The 15,213-nt window shown below is 35.0% G+C and overlaps 1 long non-coding RNA gene across 1 annotated transcript; it reads right to left on the bottom strand.

Annotated features, from left to right (window-relative positions):
• Positions 1-11,922: 11,922 nt before the first annotated feature.
• On the bottom strand, positions 11,923-12,613 carry LOC116601595. The gene is made up of 2 exons (XR_007306350.1): positions 12,559-12,613; positions 11,923-12,016 (listed from the first exon to the last, which is right to left on the bottom strand). It is a non-coding gene; the product is annotated as an uncharacterized LOC116601595 (long non-coding RNA).
• Positions 12,614-15,213: the final 2,600 nt, after the last annotated feature.

Raw genomic sequence — 15,213 nt, 5'->3', positions numbered from 1 at the left:
CTTTAAATTAAGGGAAGTTGCTCAGTTAGTCTAGTAATATGAAATTGTGAAAATAGTTAAAAAGTTTTGTTCTTGAGATTTTAAAAATTTGAAAAAAAACATTTGGTCAGGGAAATCGAAAAAAATAGCCCGAAAATTCTGGAAATGTAAGCCTGAAGATTAGACGATATCTAGACTAATAGACTAATAATCACGTCAATACGAACTCACCTTATGGTGTCCAAATCATCACACTGCAAAGAGGAATGAGTACTGTTTTAAGTTACCTCTCGACGCCACTAGTTCTTCGCGTTAAATAGAATGACTTATCATGATCAAAGCATGGAAAGGGTCAGGTGGCGAACTGCATTTCAGCATTCAATAACAGAAAACAACTGTAACAGAGTAGTTATGACGTACATGGCTGTTTTAGTTTTTAACCCAAGCAGACAAATGAAAACAAACGATGAACGTGAAAATTTATGCGTAAATAAAAAAAAAATACCTAAGCGAGAAAATCAAATTATGTTATCTATTTATATAACCCCAACTCACCACCCCTCCACTAATTTGTTCCATGTAAATGATAGTCCACAATACTTACCATGCGGAGAAAGGGGGGGAAAAAACGACACATCCCCTCCCAGACAAGTTTGTTTGTAAATTTATCAATACACATTTAGAACGGAAGACGATGCTCTAAATGAGTCATACGACGAGAGTAAAAAAGAACTCTCTAGTAATGAACCAGCAACGTTCATATGTTCTTTAAAGTGTGTAGTCTAAAATAGCAACAAAAAACAACCTCCTCGAAAATAGCATCGGTGTATCGACGTTTCTTTTTAAAGTTGTCTGGGAAACCTAAGATCTGCAATTTGTTTGGGCCCTGTGTTGTGACATGTACACATGTACGAAAAAAAAATTTTAATGCCCGCCACCTTTGGATATAATAAAAATATATGTATAATCTTGTAAATGCGCAAGAAAGGTAAATATTTTTCTCCCCACCACCTTTGGATATAATACAAATATATGTATAATCTTGTAAATGGGCAAGAAAGGTAAGAAGCATAATCTCTTGAGGTGGGGGTGGACTCGAGGTGTGCTCCACGAAAGTAGACGGGGCTGATTGTCCTATCTTTTACAGTGTAAAAATCTTACAAATACAACCCTCAAAGCAGAGATAGCGCCCAAATAAAATTCGAGATAACTGAGAATGCGTTTGAAAATTGTCATTTTTTTGGTTCACTCAGGGGCTCATAAGTAGGAGCAATCAACTTCCCCATATTCTGGTACTATATAGGTGTCACGGCGTTTCCTAGGATCAGGCTATTTTTAGACGCGCGGATTAGCCAATCAGATGACAGGGCGGAAAAATTGACTTTGTCTCAAGGAATCCAAAATGGCGGCCGAGAAGGGGGGAAACGGCGCTTGCTTTTCAAAGTCTTCCTACATCGTCATTTGACTCCTAATTTCTGAACCCTTTTAGCCACAAAGAAAGAAATATTTTCTTACTAGCCATGGACTATTTATTTCTCCATATGTGGACTCAAACTTTGTTACGAGGATATTTTTTATGCTCTTGCAAAGTGATCATTTGTATCTTAGAATTCTCTCTCTGAGAGGCGATATTATCATTCATAAGGTTTTTGATACTGCTAACTAACTAACTAACTAACTAACTAACTAACTAACTAACTAACTAACTAACTAACTAACTAACTAACTAACTAACTAACTAACTAACTAACTAACTAACTAACTAACTAACTAACTAACTAACTAACTAACTAACTAACTAACTAACTAACTAACTAGCAATAGTGTAAGAAGTAACAAGTTTATGTCTTGTTTTTGTTAAATATTTTTATTAAACGAGCTCTTCAAAGCTGGAACTGTGTTTGTATTAACACCCATGACCTGTCCGGACTCACTGTCCTGATCTGGTAAGAATTTGTAAGAAACATCCATGTAAAAGTATACTAACATGGAAGGCAACCTCAATATGGATATTTGTGTCTTTTTTGAATTTCTATTTCCATTTAACTCACAAATTTATACTTGTTATTTATGATCTGTTATGAATACTTTGTTCAAATTTAACTTTCCAAAAAAAAGAGAGGATAGAGAGGATGTGTATTATAGTGACTATCCACTGAAGCCGTTTCTAATGTGACCTCTAATTGGCTGACCAGAAACTATAAAACGTTTTATAATCATTACAAAAAAGACAAGGAAGGTATAAAAGCATGCATAATATATAGATTTAGGCACTGCCTAGAAGCGGAGCCAGCATTGAACACCTTCTGTGTTGACTGATCAAAGGTATTATTGGGGGATCTAGGATCCTGCTCTCTACTGAGATTTATTTATTGTACCAACCAAATGGATCCAGGCCTTATTCAATAATTTAAATTATGCAGTACATCAAAGTTAACAAACACAATTCCTGGTGTGAATATGGCTGTCAAAGATGTCAAGAGTCTAATGGTAAATTCATATGTCCCATCATAGAAGTTCCATTATAAATATTTTTTTTTAATCAAAACAATACTCCGACAAGCTTTGCCCTTGTGCAGAATAGGTCATGGATGTAACAGTATTCCAAAGATTTAAAATAATAGCGGAGCCAGCGCGGAGCTCCATAGGTATAGAAATATGGTAAGCTATGCGACTTGGTTTTGTTGTCCTCGCGCGGTCACCCTGTGGTGTCACAAATCAGCCAGTAATCCAGCCGCGCAACTCTCAGGCCCCTCTCGGTCTTACGCTTTTATGAGTTAGTTCAAAACTCGTATGTTCACAGAAAAAAAGGCAGTATTTAATGAGAAAGTATGCGGATTGAAATGGACTGAAGTCTTTTAGGAACCGTTTTGTCTGAAGTACGAGTCTACAGTAAAATCTACCTGAGTGTTCGTGAATCCCGCCCGTCGCAACAGCTAAAAAGAGGTCTATAGAGGAGGACTATGGAGGATCTACACTACCATTGTATATTCATTCACTTCTATATTTATGTAAGGAGATCCTGAGAAGAAAGGGCCTTGATGTCTGTTTTCAGCTATAAAAATAATTCGCTTGTGTCGACGAGTTCCTTGCTAGCAGAAATTCGAAAACTTCACAGTTTACAACAAAAGCGACCACAACAGAAAGCGAAAAAAAAAAACCTGCCAAGGTGAGTTTTAGACGACGATTTGTATTGAGAATATGAAAGTAATTTTTCTTTTATTGTTGCGCTTTTATAATGCTTGTTTGTACGTTTTTTTCCCATAACCAATCGATCAAACTAAATCACCGTACCAGCTTTAGTTTGACGTCAAGATGCCATATCAAAGTCATATATCCTTGTTTTGATGTAAATACGTAAATACTTACAAGTTCTATAAGTAAATTCAGGCGTTAATTCCTCACGGTAAGTAAGAATTTAACGACAGAAATACGTAGTAGTCTAGTTACTGTATCAATGCAACTTAGCTTGTTGGATTTATACATTTGTTTCTAGAGTTTGCTTTGAGAATTCGTGGTCGTGATCAAACATGTTGAGCATAACAACATCCTTTGATATTCTTCGTTCTCTCTATACTTTATTGACTGTTTTGAGATGTTTAATAAAGGCTGACAAATATCATCCTGTCATATATTGCTAAAGAAGACCTTTCTTGTCTTTATATTCTGTATATTTAGTCTTTTCAAAGATACAGCAAAATTTTTTCAACATTATCATAACAACTTTAATTTTACAATTACAGAAGAATTTTCTCTTCGAAAAAAAAAAAAAAAAATGCAACCCTTATTACCTATATTGTTTTTGCTTTTATATTGTCTGCATCTTGCATACTTTCTAATGTGTTTATTTTTTTTTATTCAAATAGTTGTGGAAAATTAGTAAGGTTATAAATGGCATGATGAAAATATTGTTTTGAAAGAAAAAAATAATTAATTGTTTTCACTTTTATTTAGGTAAAACCAACCAAGCACTACCTGAGGGCCATGATTGATTCTAAAGGCTGGAAGGCATAATAATAATATAGGCAAATATTAAGATAATATAGTAGGGGATTTCTTACTTTTATACGACAGTATATAAGTGTAATAGGTTTTTTAGAGCAAGATACTTGCTGTCGATGATAAATCTGTAAAGAAAACATTTATCTATAAACCTAAAGATAATGAGGAAAGGGGAAATGTTAGGAGAGTGTTGTTGCATTATTGTTAATTTTGTTATCATAGATATTGTCCCATTTCTTTCTTTTTTCCATCTCTGTTCACTATTTTTGTACGCAATTGATAATATTTGCTGTTTCCCCTCTGCACCCTAAATAAATTTAAATAGGTTATGTTTGAAATAAGACATTTTCATTTAGCACTACTTTCATTAATATCAAGGATTTTTTTTAGAATTTGCTTCCCAAGTAAATTTGTTCTTCTCCATTGCATTTAATTTTGGAGTAGCATTAGCATGTGTGGATCCATTTCTATAAAACAGCAGGCCACCATGCTAAAGGGTGGGTGCACCAAACGAATATGTAATGCATGACTGTTTTATCCTTGGTGATGGAGTATTACCAGTATGTGATAGACAAAACTTCTATATGGCACCTGAAATGTATAACTGTATCATTATATCTTTGGAATGCTGTTTCATTCATTATTTGTTTCTTTGCAAGGGCATCCTGGTCAGAATGTAGCTTTGATACAAGTTCTATAAAGGGAAGAGGATTTTATTAGATCAAAGTACTTAAATTATATAAAGATAACAACAAACTTGTCCTTTTTCATTAATAAATTTGTAAAGAAAACAGTTTTATATCAATCCTAAAGGGAAAGGGAAAAATACTAGGAAAGTGCTCAGTCAAGTTATTATTGCATTATTGTAGTTATTTAAGTTATTAAAGTTATTATTCAAGTTAATTATTGTAGTTGTTTAAGTTATTAAAGTTATTATTCAAGTTATTTATTGCATTATTGTAGCATTAGCATGTGCGGATCCATTTCTATAAAACAGCAGGCCACCATGCTAAAGGGTGGGTGCACCAAACGAATATGTAATGCATGACTGTTTTATCCTTGGTGATGGAGTATTACCGGTATGTGATAGACAAAACTTCTATATGGCACCTGAAATGTATAACTGTATCATTATATCTTTGGAATGCTGTTTCATTCATTATTTGTTTCTTTGCAAGGGCATCCTGGTCAGAATGTAGCTTTGATACAAGTTCTATAAAGGGAAGAGGATTTTATTAGATCAAAGTACTTAAATTATATAAAGATAACAACAAACTTGTGCTTTTTCATTAATAAATTTGTAAAGAAAACAGTTTTATATCAATCCTAAAGGGAAAGGGAAAAATACTAGGAAAGTGCTCAGTCAAGTTATTATTGCATTATTGTTATAAATGTTTTAGAATAGAGTAAGACATTTTTTTCAAATAGAGTCACATTTCTCCCTTTTCTTCGCTCCCCATTGACTTTTTGTTTATTTGTATATTTATTCCTCTCTGCCCCCAACATAGATCAATGAACATGGTTTGGTTTGTAATTAGAAACTTTCAGTAATTTAGGATTTGCCTCCATTGCATTCATTTTTTAATAGCCTGTATGGGTGGATCTAAAGTTTCTAAAAAACAGGCCAAAGGGTGGGTGCACCAATATGTAATGCATGTCAGGAGGTATATTTGTGGAGTTTAATTTCAACACATTCTTCTGAATAATCAGTTGCAGTACGTGAAAACTACAGTATGGCATCTAATTCTTTGGAATACTGTTACATCCTTGATATATTCTTCACAAGGTCAAAGCTTGTTAGAATGCTAATTTGATAATAAACAAAATATAGATAGTGGAGTTAAATAAAAGGGAAAATAAGAGTTGACCATTAGACTCAACTAAGACACCTAAAGTTTGACAGCCTTTTTCTTACCAAGGTTTAGTATTTCATACTGCATATTTGATATTATTAAATGAGTGCTTGCTTGATACATTTGAAGGGGCCAATGCAACAGACCCATACCGAGAATTTTTCTTGGTGGGGTGAGAAATCAAAAAAAGTGGACCTTATATTTCGGGGGGGGGGGGGGGGGGTGAGTTCTCTAATAAAAATCTGATCTCGCCTTTGCAGTATTTCCAGGGGGATTTAATGTCGGATTTGGCTACATACCAGAGTGAGTTTTGTCTACAAATAATAGCACGTCTATTGAGAACTGAAAGTGTTCCTTTGGCCGTTGTGTGTGTGAGGGGGGGGGGGGGAGAGGTGCGTTCGCACCCCTCCTAGGTATTCATAAAGACTTGGCAGTAAAAAATGACTTTTTTAATCTCATTAAAAAAAACATTTTAAAGACACCTAGATCCCCCTAAATTACCCCTATCAGTCAAAACAAAAAGGTACCAAATGCTGGCCCCGCCTTTAGGCAGTGCCTAATTCTATATATTATTTTTAGACTGTTTAGATGCCATACTGTAATTTTTATGTATTGATTTAGTGGCGATTCTCTCCTTCATTGGACCGAATATTCAGAAAAATGTCTGGAAATTAAAATCCAAAAATATATCTCCTTTCATGCATTACATATTGGTGCACCCACCATTTACCATATAGTGGCCTTGTTGTTGGTGGCCTACTCCAAAATGAATGCAATGAAGAAAAAACAGATTGATTTTGGAAGCAAATCCTAAAAAAAAACATGTAAGGCATTACTGACTGTGCTAAAATGCTAACGTCTAATTTCAAACCAAACCCTTCCATTGATCTATGTTTGGGGTAGAGAGGAAGGAAAGAATATCAATTGACTAAAAAATAGTCGACGGGGGAGGAGATATAAAGGGAATTTACTCAACTTGAAAGGTTTGTTGAAAAAAATATAACAGTAATGAAAATAATTTGATTGAGCATTTCTTGACATTTCCCCTTTCCCATTATCTTAACCCTTTCATCACCACAGGCCTCTAAAGTCAGGCCATGTCTATGCTATCCAAGCTATGTGAACAGAATTCTATTATTGAAAAAGAGCAAGGTTGTTGCTAGTGTTATAAAGTTTGAGTATCTTGCCCTAAAAAACCCTTCCCTTAATAAAAGTTCCATTAATGTACATTTGTAAAGCTACATTCTGACAAGCTTTGTCCTTGCAAAGAACAAGTAATGGATGAAACAGGATTTCAAAGATAGAATATAGTGTCAGACACAATTTTAGATAAGATGCAATACTGAAGTTTTAATGTACCATTTTAAGTGGTGATTTTCCATCCCCATGGGAATTAATATCTACAAATATACATCCAGTAATGCATTATATTTTGGTGTTTTTAGAAACCCTGGATCCAACCATTCCAATGAAATAAATCTAAACTTCAAAATAAATGTAATGGAAAAGGAAAGGAAATCCTAAAAAGAAGATATAAGTGAAAGTACTAAATGAAAATTTCTAATTTAAAAATCAAATCTGTTTATTAATTTATTTTTGGTGTAGAGGGGAAATAGCAAAGAGCATCAATTGCATAAAAATAGTCAACATGGAGAAGGAAAGGAAGAAATATGACTCTTCTTTAAATGTTTGAAAAGAAAATATAATAACAATAATGTGATAATTATATTCAGTACTTTCCTAAAATATCCCCTTTCCCATTATCTTTAGGTTAATAGAAAACTGTTTTCGTTACAGATTTATTATTTAAAAAGCAAAATTATGTTTTTAGTTTTATATAATATAAGTATCTTGTTCTAAAAAAAAACCTATTGAGTGTGTACTGCTGAATCACATAGTAATGCCCTAGTCATTTGAGCCCCCTCCCTTATGGTCCTGGGGAAGTCAGGGGTTAATGTGGGGTTTTAGATTACTTTTTAACCAGAATATATCAAGAGGGGTGGTGGTATTGACTGTTTTTGACTCTTAACTTGGAAACAGGCTTTTATTAAAGTCTAATCCCCCACCCTTTCCTGGGACCATGTGTGTGGGGGTATCAAATGACTAGTGAATAAGAACTCCCTACTGTCTTTCAGACATGTCTTTCAAACATGTCTTTCAAGACATGGTTTTCAATTCTCATGTCTTCCAGTCTTTAGCATTCATCTTGGCCCTCAGGTAGTCCCTGGTTCATAAAAGAGTAACATTTCTTTCAAAACAATCTTTTCATCAAGACATTTATAATCTGACTAATTTCCACAAATATTTGAAAACATAATAATAAACACATGAGATGTAAGATGCAGACAATAACAATACATATTGGCAACAGGGGTTGAATTTTGTTTTGTTTTTATCCTCGGTAAGGAAAATTTCTCTTGTAAGTTGAAAAAGCTGCTGTATCTTCTAAGGATATGTATCTTCTTAGGACTAAGAGCACAGGATATAAAGACAAGAACGGTCTTCTTTAGCAGTATTTGACAAATGCAACAAGATATTGGTTAGCCTTTATGAAATATCTCAACACAATCAATCTGCCCTGAAGAAGTCTTATTAAAGACGAAAATTTGAATTCCAGTCGAATTCCAGTTTTTGGTGTATTGTATTTTATTCAACACAATCAAGAATATAGAAAAGAAGAATGTCAAAACAAAAGCTGTTATGCTCAAATAATTTGATTACTAAGTACTCGCATTCTCAAAGCATACAAAAGGACAACAAAAAGCCTAATAACTGTCATATCCTCAATAGACAATACAAATCGTCGTCCGAAACTCACCTTGCATTGTTTTTTTTTTGTCGCTTTCTTGTGGTTGTGTTCGCTTTTTAATGTGAACTGTTACTTGCTTAAATTTACTAGCTAAAACCAGATAAATCTTGGCGTGAATGAATGTTAGTAGATCTCCTCTAGTTGACTTTATCCTTAAGTCACAAAATTTGAGGCAAAATAAATAATCATCGCAAAATCGACAAGAACTTTTTCCTTTGCTCTGTGCTTGTATTTAGTTATTTAGTCGCCATTTCGGGGCCGAGTGGGGCCTGGGAGTCGCGCGGCTGACTTGCTGGCAGGCTGGCGAGTGACACCACAGGGTACCCGCGCGATGACCACAAAAACCAAGTCGCATACTTATACCATATTTCTATGCCTATGGAGCTACGCGCGCGGCCTGCGGCCGCGCTTGGCTCCGCTATTAACTGCAGGTATTGGCCTGCCAAAATATAGTGTATTAAAAAGCACCTCTGAATGCTGTCAACCTTTTTCTTTTAAAGTCTGTATTTGTCCCTAACTGTTGACATCCAGCAGGATAGAAGTTGTCAAGTGGTTTTCTTCCTGGGCTTATTTGGCCCATTTTGTGAACATTTTGGCATGGCGTTAACACACTTTTTAAGAATCTGACATTTTTTTGGTGCAAGGCCAGATTTTTCTCTTCACGGACTGAAGCAGGGCACCAACAAATCAAAGCTGTAAATCCTGGTTATCAAAGTCATAGTATGAAATATGTCCAAGCTATTGACCTATTTGCCTTGATTCTTAACATCTTATCAAACCAGGAAATAATAGCCACAAACTGAGTATTTTGAAGCTAGGCAAGGGAGTTGGTAGCTATATAGGGTGAATATGTTAACCTAATGTTATGGGAGAGCTTTGCAGAGCTCTTTGTCAAATGTTATTTGATCCATTCAAACCAAAATATAATGTAATAACAGTTATTACTTGCTGGGCATGTGCACTAAAACAATTGAACAATTTATATTGTAACTTTATTAGCCCCATCTACATTGATCATGTCATTTCTATATCCTTCCTCTGCATATTAACTAAAGGAAACCAAGGATCACAATCCATAGAAGATCCCATGTCTATATACGAAAAAAAGGTTATGTCAGTCTGAGAAAAAATCTTATAATATTTGATGAGGTGTCCAAGTACCAGGTGGTCAATGGACCAGGAGTCCATATCCTCAAGTGATCCACAATATTTCAAGAACCTGAAACTGTTTGAGTGACAGCATCATCTTTCCATCAAGAACTTTTTTGAAAGTTTTTACAAGGGCTATTACTATAATGATGGCAAGTCTTATAACAAGCCAGGATGACAGATATGCATGCTTTTATACACTTCTGGCCTTTTTTGCAATGATTTTAAATCTTAATATAATTTCTGGACAGCCAAGAGGTCAGTTGAAAGAAAGTCAAATTTGAACAAATTAAGATACCGTAAGTATGTAATACTTTAAGTATTCATGTCAGATTATAAAGTGAATGAGTAAGTACAAGAGACAATGATGTAAGAGAACGAATCCCCCGTATTAGGGTATGTTCCTTCTACTTCTACTTCTACTTTATTACTTTTCAACACTTTCGTATCAAGAAAAGATGACAAAATATATATAAATCTAAATATATAAATCTAAATATAAATTAATAATAAATAGGTAATCCATAAATTCAGTCGACTTACTATATACAATAAAAATAAAAATAAATTATAAAATAAGATAATACTTAAACAATAAAAATAGCATGATAATAAAAATTAGGCGATGAACTTGTTTACGTTATTACAAAAAGATGAATAACTATTTTCTTCTCTAAGTTCAATTGATAAATTGTTCCAATCTTTGATTGTTCTGGGAAAGAAACTATATAAATAATAATCGTGACGTGCCTTAGGCTGTATAAATGTATTACTTGAATAACTTCGAGTATGACGCATTGAACGTTGATAATAATTAGGTATCGGCAATGCAATGCCATTATTTACTGATAAATAAAACATTTTTACACGGTGAGCCTTTCTCCTCTCACTCAGCAGATCCAAAGAAAGGGATTGTCTCATTATTGTAACACTAGAGTTCCAGTCGTAATCCCGCTTTATGAATCTCACCGCACGTCGCTGGACTGCTTCAATCTTGTCCACTTGATTCTGTCTATAAGGGTCCCATACAGCAGCTGCATATTCTAGATGTGACCTTACAAGTGTAACATAGGCTGCACGCTTGGTGACCTCAGAACATGAATACAAGTTCCTTTTTATGAATCCAAGTGTTGAGTTAGCCTTGTTTACGATCTTGTTTACTTGAAAATTCCACCGTAAATCATCAGACAGCAAAACGCCCAGGTAGGGATGCTGTTTAACACCTGAGAGTTTCTGATTATATAAAGTATAATCTTTCAGTACTGGTGATTTTTTCCAATGATGACGTCCGTAAAAACTATTTTTAGAACAAGCAGTTATTTTTAGATACGTCTCTGATTGGTTAGCGCTCACGTTTCCTTAAGCCTGATGCACACTGGCAATATAATAACATAACAAGATAGGCGCGCGCATTCTTATGTCCTTATTTTTAAGTGTGAAGGGTGCGACTTATGGCAATAACGTCGACATAATAACGTGGAGATAACGACATAAAAGAAAAAACATGTTTTTTCCCTTATGCCATTATGTCAAATTCTTATGTTGTTATATCGTTATATTGCCAGTGTGCATCAGGCCTTAGCAACATGAGTCTTACGCGCGATCACATCTTGAGCAATGTGATCCGGCAGAGGATGTTTCGGAAATCTTTTTGACCGAAAATACCTTCCTTTTTCACGAACGCTGTAAAAATGATCTTCCATAGAGTACGCTGGAGCCAATCAACCGTTTCTGGGACATCGAAATGCATAATGCGTGATTTTAGGAATAATGCGTGATTTTATGCTCGGGGATCAACTTCCCCAGTAAAAGTTTTCACTGCTGATTCGCAAATAATAACACAACAGTCAATCATAAATCTTTGTTTACAAAACACAATTCTCTTCCAATTCCCTTTTAATGAAAAAGATACATCCAGAACTTAATTAACCATTATATTCACACCGATATTACAAATAAAAGATTTCAAGTCTTTATAGCGGAGCCAAGCGCGGCCGCAGGCCGCGCGCGTAGCTTCATAGGCATAGAAATATGGTATAGGTCAGACCGCGGCAGAACGACTGCGCATGCGCGAGACAAGAGTCATTCAAGCTTCAAGTCTTGAAAACAGCCTTCCAAATTGTTGCTTTGTTTGATCCAGTTGGGATATGGTAGGTGCTGACATAGATATATCTTGCATACTTTCATGGAGGTGTAGAATAGGGGATCCCGTAAACTGAAATATCTGAAATTTACAAAACAGTCAAAATGGAAAACAAAATAAACAAACTATCCAAAATAAAGTACAATAATTTGCAAAATGTATCATCTTTTGGGGTGCAGGTTTTCTGTTGTGGGTGGGTCAAATGGGGAGGGGTCATACCTGTTTTCTAAATTATTGTTAAGGGGGAGTCAAAGGTTTTCTATTAGATATTAGGGGAGGGTCCAAAGATATTTTTGAAAATTTGCCTTAAATATCCCAGCCCACCCTAGCTCCTCAATAACAAAATGTTTCTTGTCTTATTCTATTCCACATATTCTAAATTAAGGAATTCCTTTCATTCTCTCATAGGAAATTAATAATTTTATATGAATTGGCTTGGTGGGAAAAAAACTTGTACAAATTGTAAAAAAAAATATTTCTTTTTCAACAAATGCAATAATATTGTTTGCACTGCTACTTCTCAATAATTGATAAAGTATTATTATCCACAAAAACAAAAAGAAAGGCGAACTGAATTTTATAGATAATTTGTGTGTTTCTTCAGAATGTACAAATAAACAAACCTTTTGTAGTTGTTGTTCTGGCTGATGGCGGATGTACTACTATTTGCTTTTTCCTAATAAAAAGAACAAAAGAATGTTCAAGCCTTTTCAATGTACTCGTTTTTATATTTTGTTAAACAGATTGAAAATACAGGAAGAAATGCATAGCAATTTACAGCGAAGAGGCACTGCAGAGGAGTGGTTGTTTTCCCGAATAAAAATATACACTTACCTCGACCTGTCGACTGGTTTTCTACTTGTTTGAGGACGGCTTTCAAATTTCTCATAGGCGAGCAACTTGCACCGGTAACACCACCGAGTACCAGGCTGGTATCCTGCCACTGTTAGCCCAATCTCTTCAAATACCGGATAAAAACGACTTGGAATAGGTTGCTTGTTCAGACGTGAGGGCTGTTGTTTATCGTGCATGGGAAATGAGCAGCGCAAGTTGCTTCTTCGTAACATATCCGAATGTCGCCGGCAAACATGCGAACCTACCGGCAACTTAGCGACACGACTAAGCTCCTCGGAAAGCTGGTAAAGTCGACCAATGCATCCTTTCCCGTTTCTAGTTTTGCAACTCATCATACAGTGTTGTGCATCGTCGGTTGCACGAACGAAACCCAGCGAGGCTACAACCAAAACAACTATCATGGCGACCACGAAGGTCTGCCGATACGACATCCGATGCTTATCCATTATTTTCGCCTTTGGTGCAGGCCGTAAAGTAGGTGGTGCAAAATTTCAGAGATAGAAAATTTCAATATCTTGGTGTTGTAAACTTTTCAGGCTTATTTTTTTTATGTACTTCTTATTTTTTTTTACATTTCGAGGCCGGAAACTGGTTTGTTTTGTTTTGCTAAACAATTTTAATAGGGGTGGGCGCCCGGCAATTTCCCGCCGGAAATAAGAGGCTGCGCGTGCGCACTACATTCTGCAGCGGTGTCGGTATAGGTATGCGACTTGGTTTTTGTGGTCATCGCGCGGGTACCCTGTGGTGTCACTAGCCAGATAAAAAATCAACCCCTATTGTCAATATGTATTGTTGTTATTGTCTGCATCTTGCATCTCATGCGTTTATTTTTTTTCGAATACTTGTGGAAAATTAGTTAGATTATAAATGGCTTGATGAAAAGATTGTTTTGAAAGATATAATAAATAATTGTTTTCACTCTTTCATGAACCAGGAACTACTTGAGGGCCAAGATGAATGCTAAAGACTGGAAGACATGGGAATTAAAAACCATGTCTTGAAGAGAACAGAAGGGAGTTCTTATTCACTAGTCATTTGGTACCCCCAAATCCATGGTCCCAGGAAAGGGTGGGGGATTAGACTTTTTTAAAAGCATGTTTCCAAGTTAAGAGTAAAAAACAGTCAATACCACCACCCCTCTTGACATATTCTGGTTAAAAAGTGGTTTAAAACTCCACATTAACCCGCTTCCACGGGACCATGAGGGAGGGGGCTCAAATGACTAGTTCATTACTATGTGATTCAGCAGTACACACTCAATATGTTTTTTTAGAACAAGATACTTATATAATATAAAACTAAAAACAAACTTTTGCTTTTTAAATAATAAATCTGTAAAGAAAACCGTTTTTTATCAACCTAAAGATAATGGGAATATTTTAGGAAAGTACTGAATATAATTATCATATAATTATTATTGTTATATTTCTTTTCAAACATTTAAAGAAGAGTCATATTTCTTCCTTTTACTTCTCCTACTTCTCCTATTTTTATGCAATTGATGCTATTTGCTATTTCCCCTCTACACAAAAAAAATTAATAAACAAATTTGATTTTTAAATTAGAAATTTTCATTAAGTACTTTCACTTATATCTTTTTTTAGGATTTCCTTTCCATGGGGATGGGAAATCACCGCATGGTAACTTCAGTATTGCATCTCATCTAAAACTGTGTCTGACACTATATAATATCTTTGGAATCCTGTTTAATCCATTACTTGTTCTTTGTAAGGACAAAGCTTGTCAGAATGTAGCTTTACAAATGTACATTAATGGGACTTTTATGAGGGGAAGGGTTTTTTTAGGACAAGATACTTAAACTATATAACACTAAGCAACAACCATGTTCTTTTTCAATAATAGAATTTGAAGCTATGTTCACATAGCTCGGATAGCATAGGCTTGGCCTCTTTAGATGCCTGTGGTTGTGGAAGGGTTAAGATAATGGGAAAGGGGAAATGTCAATAAACGCCCTTTCAAATTATTTTTATTATTCTCATATTTTTTTCACCAAACCTTTCAAGTTGAGTTGATTTCCTTTATTTCTCCTCTCCCGTCGACTATTTTTTTAGTCAATTGATATTCTTTGCTGTTTCCTCTCTACCCCAAACATAGATCAATGAAAGGGTTTGGTTTGAAATTAGAAGTTAGCATTTTAGCACTGTCAGTGATGTCTTAGATGTATTTTTTTAGGGTTTGCTTCCAAAATCAATCTGTTTTTTTCTCCATTGCATTCATTTTGGAGTAGGCCAACAACAACAAGGCCACTATATGGTAAATGGTGGGTGCACCAATATGTAATGCATGAAAGCAGATACATTTGTGGATTTTAATTTCCAGACATTTTTCTGAATATTCAGTCCAATAAAGAAGAGAATCACCACTAAAATTCAAATTCAAATTACAGTATGGCAGTTAAACAG

Source organism: Nematostella vectensis, chromosome 13 (assembly GCF_932526225.1).
Source record: "Nematostella vectensis chromosome 13, jaNemVect1.1, whole genome shotgun sequence".
NCBI lineage: Eukaryota > Metazoa > Cnidaria > Anthozoa > Actiniaria > Edwardsiidae > Nematostella > Nematostella vectensis.
The sequence above is the reverse complement of the archived record's forward strand: the minus strand, read 5'-3'. Positions and strand labels throughout refer to the sequence as shown.